Source organism: Haemaphysalis longicornis, unplaced genomic scaffold (assembly GCF_048455015.1).
Source record: "Haemaphysalis longicornis isolate Haplotype H1 unplaced genomic scaffold, Haemaphysalis longicornis Haplotype H1 scaffold_6, whole genome shotgun sequence".
Lineage (NCBI taxonomy): Eukaryota > Metazoa > Arthropoda > Arachnida > Ixodida > Ixodidae > Haemaphysalis > Haemaphysalis longicornis.
Genome location: NW_027526407.1, coordinates 86,113,558 through 86,120,399, shown reverse-complemented (window position 1 = coordinate 86,120,399; position 6,842 = coordinate 86,113,558).

Sequence of the window (6,842 nt, the reverse complement as noted above, 5' to 3'; positions counted from 1 at the left end):
ACCAAGCAAATTGCGTTAGTGCTCACATGAAGTCAAACAAGCCGATATCAGTGGGCATGGAAGTGCAGCAACGATGCGCATCTACAGCGACCCTTTCGCTTTTGTTGTGCAGATTTTGACCTTCCTTGCCTCGTGGAAAATTCTTCCGCTCCCGGCTAAGACACTGCAGCCAACTGCGCAACTCGGCGGCCAAGGCTTCCAGGCGTTGCATTCTGCAGTAAACACTCCGGACTGCCAAGCGCAGCAACCGTTTTTGTGGAACGACTCCCCGGCCCTCTGCGCACCGCCGTCATCCAAAGTAACCGACGCATCACCGCAGCTCTACTTAAACAGCTGGGACCCGAGGATCGCCTTCAGTGGGCATGGAAGTGCAGCAACAATGCGAGTCTACAGCAACCCTTTCGCTTTTCTTGTGCGGGTGGGTTCTGCTCCTTCCCTTTATAGCAAAAGATCAAACAATGTTTGCTTGCTGCTGCTTCCATGCCCTTGTGTAATGATTGCTGTGACAAGCGAATGTGTTCATGTTGTAAAACTGCTGATCATGTCTGGCGATATTGAATCAAACCCCGGCCCCCCAAAGGATGTTCCTGACAAACACTACAACGAGCTGCTTTCCCTTATTAAGTCATTGCATAACAAGATATATGTAAAGCACGATGAACTGATGGAGTCTATTAATGAAGTGAAAGAGGCGCAATGATCCCTTGAGCAACAGATTACGGATCTCGATAATAGGCTTTCGGAAGTTGAAAAACATGTCAGCTGCCCCGAAGGGCTGCCCACGCAAAATTATCAACCACAAGTAATGGCGCTGAACCAACGGCTAGATGACTTTGAAGATCGTTCACGAAGGGAGAATTTAATATTTCATTGCCTTGCAGACAGCTCTTCCGAGACGTGGGCACAACCACAAGAAAAGGTTTGTGCAGTTCTGAATTCCGTATTGAACTTAAACTTGATTACTAGCGACGACCGAATATCTCGCGCCCACAGGTTAGGCAAGTTTATTCCTGGTAAATGTCGGCCAATTATTGTAAAGTTCTCCTCATCCAAATGAAGAAACAGCATCTTGAATTCCAAAAAAAAGCTGAAAGAGTCTGACGTGGTCGTGAACGAAGATTTTTGCAGGGCAACGAGGAGCATGAGAAAAAAGTTGTACGAGTACAGAAAGGATAGCGGCCAGCAGTTTACCATTCGCTATAACAAGCTTTACCTGAACAAAAAGTGCTATGTCTACTCTCCTGCTACCGATAGCATATGCGAACTGGAAACGAACAAGCCAAGGCAGATCGATGATACGTCCGGGGGTTCAGATACCGTGTCATCCTAACATCTGACCCGCGCCCAAAAAATAACGACAAGAACCTGTCAGTCTTATTTTCAAATGTGCGCAGCGTCACTAACAAGCGCGATGCCTTGTTTTCCCTTTTTGATGACTGCGCTGCAGACATAGTAGGCAAACTCGGAATTGTTTTGTTGCGATAAAAATTACTTTGTATACCGAGCTGATCGTTGTAATCAACCTGGTGGCGGTGTATTGAACGCTGCAGCCGATTGTCTCACTTCCAGTATGGTGATAACAAATTCAGTCTTAGAAATTATCTGTGTTTCGATACACTTAAATAATCAAAACGCCCTGTTTTGCGCCTGTTATCGTCCGCCCAATGCTACATCTGACTTTTGTGACAAAATACATGACGTTCTTAACAACCTGGTCTTGAAATTTCCACATGCGCCGTTGTTCTTGCTCGGGGACTTTAACTTCCCCAAAATAAACTGGTCAGTGCCCTGCTCTGGTTACAGTAATCTGTCAGGAGATAGTACTACATTTTTAACATGTGTCTCGACTTTAATTTGACTCAGCTAGTTGACAAACCAACCAGAGTGGGTCCGACGTCCGCTAACATACTAGATCTGGTCCTGAGAAATGTTCCAGATCTTGTGCGACTCCTAATTTTCCTTCCTGGTTTAAGCGCTCATTGTTTCATTCATTTTACCTTAGAAGCTGAGGTTTCGCGCCGGCTAACACACAGCAAAGCAATAAGAAATTACGCCAAAGGAGACTACGCTTCAATTAATACAGAACTCGAATGTTTTATCGATGCCTACATGGTAGGCTTTTTTGATCGCACGGTTGAACACAGTTGGCACTTGTTTAAAGAAAAAGTTACATTTTTGACTGACAAATATATTCCTTTAGTTGTTATTTCTGGCAAGCAACGCTCACCTTGGTTCACATCTGATCTAAAACGACTGCAAAGCCTAAAGAAACGCTCATTTCGTGTAGCCAAACGCAAAAATGAGACATCCCGCTGGTTTGCTTACAAAAATATTTCCGACGCTTATCGTGCAGCCATAAAAAAAGCAAAGGACGTCTTTTTTACAAACACTCTCCCCTCGCTTCTCCAAAGTAACCCAAAAATGTTTTGGAAGACAATTAGACCTAATAAAAAAGAACTTATATCTCTTAGATATGCTGACAACCAGGTCATGCGCAGTGACGAATGTTGTCGCGTTCTGAATCAAGTATTCGCCAAGTCGTTTTCGAATTGTCCTGCGGATGTTGTGCCGCAATTATGCGATTACCACTTTTTTCCAATGGATCCTATTGTAGTAGATCCTGTTGGAATTATGAAGCTGATTCATGACCTTAAACCTTCCAGTTGTGGCGTAGACGAAATTAATCCCAAGCTCTTAAAAAACACCGAAGTTTATTCGTCCGTAATCCTGCCACACATCTTTTTTCAATCCCTTCAGTGATGTGCTGTGCCAATTGATTGGAAGGTGGGGAAGGTCGTCCCTGTTTTCAAATCCGGTATCCAAAGCTCTCCTTTAAATTACCGGCCAATAGGCAGTTTTAGCATATCGTTACCGTGTTTACGTTACCGTTTACCGTGTTTGCGGGAGAAGACTGCGCAGCGCGAGAGTTGCCGTGAACGGCAACTTACCGGCACAGGCTTCACCGTCGTCAGCGCTTCCGGCAACACGGTAAACGGTAACGCAAACACGGTAACGATATGCTAAAACTGCCTAATATCGTTAACGTCTATTTCCTGTAAACTTTTAGAGCACGTCATTTATTCTAACCTTCTATCATTCCTGAAATCCAACTCCTTTTTCAGCCCATTTCAACATGGCTTTCGGAAAAATTACTCATGCGAAACTCAGCTTCTAACATTCACACACGAGGTTGCATCAGCTCTGGATCGCGGTTCATCTGTAGACTGCATCTTTGGAGATTTTCAAAAAGCGTTTGGCAAAGTGTCTCATCAATTATTACTTCTTAAGCTCAGTACCCTAAACATTGACCCTAATGTGGTTAAGTGGATAGAATGCTTTTTGACCAATTGCACCTAATTCGTGACTGCTAACGAATGCCAATTCTCTCCCTACTGATGTTAAATCCGGTGTACCACAGGGTTCGGAGTTAGGTCCTCTGCTATTTTTAATATTTATTAACGACCTTCCTAATGGTATAAATTCCTCCATTAAATTATTCGCTGATGATTGCGTAATTTCGCGAAATTTGTGACCGAACGGACAACTTTAATTTACACGCCGACCTCGACACTGTCTCTAAATGGTGCAGCAAATGGCACATGATACTTAACACAAACAAATGCAAAAGCATGACCATTATGCGCAAACGTTATCCCCAGCAGCCCTTAAATTACAAAATTACCGGAGCCACTCTCGAATATGTTACATCCTGCAAGTATCTTGGTGTTCATATCAGCAATGACTTAACATGGCACACAGACATTAATTATGTCTGCAGCAGCGCAAACCGTTCCTTAGGATATATTCGCCGTAATTTCTCTCATGATCCATCCCCCCTCAGGTTAACACTTTATCGGACACTAATTCGCCTTAAACTAGAGTATGCCTCGGCAATCTGGGACCCTGCACAACAAAACCTAATTTCTCTTCTGGAATCTATACAAAACCGCTCAGCTCGATTTATACTTTCCGACTACTCCCGTACCTCCAGTGTTTCACTAATGAAAAATAACCTGGTTCTACCAAGCTTGCACCATCGCAGAAAAATTTCACGACTCTCTCTGTTTCACAAAATCTATTTCCATAACCCATCTATAAGACGCGACCTTTTCTCACGGCCCACGTACATATCATCCCGCATCGACCATCCGTTCAAGGCAACAACGTTCCATCTGGCCGCACCAACGCATTCTCAGATTCATTTCTCCCCAAAATGTCTGAGGAATGGAACCACCTTCCCCACCACATTGTGTCCATTGAAGATCCGGCATCATTCAAGAATGCACTTTCTGTACATGTAATGCAGTAACCTGGTTTCCGGAAATATGCTTGTGTTTACATACTGCCTGTACTTCTACACTGTTACCTGTTTTCATGCACTGTACCCACCCCCTCTGTAACGCCGTAAAGGCCCTGAGGGTACTCTAATAATAATAATAATAAAACCGTGCTCTCACCAAATCCGACGCCAAGACCAACGCCGACGTATACGCTCCCTTCCGTCGCCACCGCTGCCACCAGCTGCCTGGACGACCGCCGGCTTGCCCAAGAAGGGAGGCGACGCACGTAGTTCCAGCAACACAATGCCCGTCGTTCCTTCAGCGACGCCTATTTTGTGCGCTACCTAGCCAATCAGAGGGTGGCAAAATAAAAAAAACGAACTAAGTGATTACAACAGCCCGAAGACGGGACACGAGAAAGGAGGAGACAAACATGTGCACTGACTATCAACCACATCTTTTTTATTGCATTAGGGCGCAACCTTTGTACGAAAGAGTCAAATCTACGCAACAAAAAATAACAAATAGAAGAAGGCGACGGTGCTGTACGAATTCTTAAAGCACACAATGATGGTAGGAAACCCGTATCAATTCGAAAGATATGTGATCCCTTTTCCGTTCACGCGAGACACTGGGCATACGAATACACTCGTCGCAGCATTGTGCGATACAGAAAGCCTCGTGGGTCACGCGTGCCCTTTCTTCTTTTTTTTTCCAATGCACAGCAAGCTGACTGCTAGCATGACCCTTTGAGGAAGTTCTCGTAGTCACGCAGGCGATCGTCAATGCAACGTCCTGACAAGACAGCGGGATTTTGTAAACAATTCTGTGCCTGCATTCCACAACCGAGCATATTTCTTTTCGCAAGACTTTTCTGCGTTATGCACTGCGTTCCAAAAAAGTGCGGGCCAATTCACCCTGTGGAGGGCGTTTCGAAAGCGACGCTTTATACACAACCTACCACGGGTGCCTACGGCCCGGTTGCGTTATTCACACGTTACACTGTACCTGTAACACGTTATTTATTATTTCACTTCAGCACAATGTTCAGAACGGACTGATGACCGGTGTGATACGCACTCAGACTTTGCGTTTTCAGCGCAGTTATATTATTCGTGAAAGTTAACTCAAAGCACATTCCACGTATGGTAGTCGGTTGTTTGGTATCGGTATTGCACATGAGTCCAAACTTTTCGAGGTCTACCTGGACAAACCACTGGTGCACACGGCCGCCACACGTGCCGTGGACGGAGCGCACAGAGGCGCGAGAGGTCGCGTGACGCTATCACGTGGCATTCAGCGAGAACGCAGGCGGTAAACTCACAGCTGTGCTCGGTGAATACACCGTCTGTCTCCCCTGTATCTGCGTGTGCTCGTAGCTCAATTGGTAAGACAACGGGCTCTCGCTCCGTTTCTCTATTCGGTATATGCACGAACAGGAAGCTGTCGGTTTTCAGAAGGTACCTTATGCAGGAAACACTAGTGTAGGTGGTGATAGAAAATTCCTCATACGTCTCCTTCGTGAGGAACTCGCTTGGATCGCCGCAACTTCTTTTAACATCTTCCAAATACATAGGCATGGTAACCTCCAGCCACTCAAGCCTGTCATAGTCAGCATCGCCGTAGTGCCGGACATCGGGGAACTTTTGGCGCAGGTGCCGGGTTGTATTGCTCATGTCCAGAAGTATGAACTCCTGATAGAAGTTCCTCATGAATGTGATGGTGTGGCCTGCAGTTGCGAACAATGGGCTGCATGTGTGCCTGGCTTGTTCTTTTAGGTGTTATAAGGCAGCCGTCACAGCCGGAGGCAGAACTTGAATGGTCCTTCTCACGTTCATCTTTTCGATATTATTCGTATGGACGGGCTTTCGGTGTAGATAACGGACCGGTTTCACCGTCAGGTTCTCTTGCAGGACATACACATACTTTAGCTAAGATACCTAAATTTTGCCCTTAGGTCCTACGTCATGAGCGTGCGTTCTTCATTCTTCAGCACATCGCAGGAGTCGAAACTTAGGAGTACAGGTTTGTTACAGTCGCACGGGGGTTCTACTTCAAACGCCAGAGTGCCCTGGTCCAGCATCTTCATTTTGACTCGGTGGTGGTCGGTGACAAGTTGCACTATGCGGCAACCACAGGTTTTTTTCCTTTTTTCATCACAAAGAGTACTAGCTCGGGAAGCTGACTACCCGTTGGACGTTTAGTGAAGAAGTAGCCTACTTGGATTGCGTACGACGAAGACAATCCACTTAAAACGAAGCAGAGGAGGGAGGGGGCTAAAACAACATCGTTGCCGCTAATCCAACATCCGCTTGCCTAACAAAGCAGGCAGTCCCGCTGCTTGTTATACTGAAGCTTTTCCCTAAAGGCCAACTGCACTCAAATTTTCGACGGCGTAAAAATAAGGCCATCCAACAGGGCCAATAAAAACAGTGCGACATGCAAATATACTGCGTTTCAAGCGTGAATGTGCGCGACGCAAACAGCTCGTGAAGATTGGTGTTTTGGGAACCTAAACTGAAAAACGCGGCCATTACCGGCGGCCGGGCGTCACATAGGTGA